This window comes from Chrysochloris asiatica, unplaced genomic scaffold (genome assembly GCF_000296735.1).
Source record: "Chrysochloris asiatica unplaced genomic scaffold, ChrAsi1.0 scaffold00078, whole genome shotgun sequence".
Taxonomy (NCBI): domain Eukaryota; kingdom Metazoa; phylum Chordata; class Mammalia; order Afrosoricida; family Chrysochloridae; genus Chrysochloris; species Chrysochloris asiatica.
Window position 1 is genome coordinate 12,748,396 of NW_006408596.1, and position 1,811 is coordinate 12,750,206.

The following is a 1,811-nucleotide window of genomic DNA, read 5'->3' on the forward strand; positions in this document are numbered from 1 at the left end:
GGTAGCATATGATCAAGAGCCAATGATACTGAAGGAGGAAGTCCAAGGTGCATTGAAGGAATTGGCAAATAACAAGGCACCAGGAATTGATGGAATAAAAATGGAAATCTTTAAAAAAAAAGTGAGGCGGCACAGGAGGCACTCGCTCATCTCTGCCAAGAAATGCATGGTGCATAACTACTTTTTCTTATCACAGACTGTTAGGTCTACTCTCTTGACCTTAATAATCCTGAGACAGGGAAACCAAACTAGACTCAAGGTTGTTTGGAGAGTATGGGAGAAAAGCAATAAAGATCTGCCGTATGCTCTTGAACATCCTTCCCTAGAGCAGATGGATACCATTTTGTAATCTGTCAGATTGGGCAACAGACAGATTTCAAACCAGTGCCTTATTTTATCTGAGCCCTCATTTGTCAAATAATGCTGAACTCTCTAAATTATTTTGGAGATCTTATAAGAGAATGTATACAGTTCAGCACAGTTCTGGGCACAAAATATGCACTCAGTAATTAGGATCCAGTAAAGAAAAGCCAGTCAGTCTACTCCTTAAAACAACACCCCTCTCCCCAAAACAAAAAACTCCATTTTTAAAGCCATGCAAATTGAGACACGTTGGAACTAAATAATTTATAATATCAGCTGACATATATCAGGCACATGTACATAACAAATACTGTGCTAAGTATTATGTCATTTAATCCTAACTACAAGGTTGGTGGTTCAAATCCATCAACTGCTCCTCAGAAACCCTGTAGAGGGGTACTGTGAGTTGGAACATAATAGCAGCAACAACCACTTGAGGTAGTGTCTATCCTATTCTACCCATTTTACAGCTGGAAAAGCAGAGGTACAGAGGGTAGAACAACTTGCCCAATATGAAACAAAGATGAGCAGCAGATGTAGAATCTATAGTTGCATTGCTGACCTCAGATGCCATTTCCTTAGCCAGTAACTGGAATGGTGACAAGGCCACAGAGAGAGTGTGGGTCTTGTTAAGGCTGTGGACAGTCTCACAGGGACTTAGCAGCCCCTAAGCAGTGTCTCCTTCCCATGCGAGGATCTGCACAACCGACTGACCATGTGTCTGGGAGGCAGGGTTGGAACCTACCCCGGCCTCCTGGGCCGGGAAGTTTACAGAGGAGACATCTCCCCTACACCCAGGGGGATGTACGCCTCACACCCTTAAGACTCCAGAAACCTAGTTCCAAGTGTCTTAGCTATTGACAATAGAAAATCAAAACATGTTCATGTTTACTCTCTTGGTGGAGTTTGTCTGTCATTGAGTTGATTCTGATTATATAGTGTTTCCAAGGCTGTAAATCTTCGTTATTGTTGTTGATAAGTGCCAACGGGTCAAGTCAATTTGATTCTGACTCATAGTGACCTTGTGTAGGGTTTTTAAGGAGCAGCTGGTGACCTTGAACTGCCAATCTTGTGGTTCAAACAGACCTTGCAGTGCATTAACCCACAGCGCCATACCAGGACTCTTTAAATCTCTATGGCAGCAGAAAGCCTCATCTTTCTCCTACAGAGCAGCTGGTAAATTCAACTTGCTGACTTTATAGTTAACAGCCCAACCTGTAATACACTATACTATCAGGGGGCTCACTGTCTTGGGGGGTGGGTGTGGGTGGAGACAAATAACAAGACCTCTCCTATCCATGACCAAATATATATTGCGCTTGGCTTCCTTGACCCCAATTCTCTCTCTCTTTTTTGTTTTTTTTTTGTTTTTAGGTGCTATTGAGTCGGTACTGACCCATAGTGACCTTATGCACAGCAGAATGACACATGGCCCGATCATGGGCCAA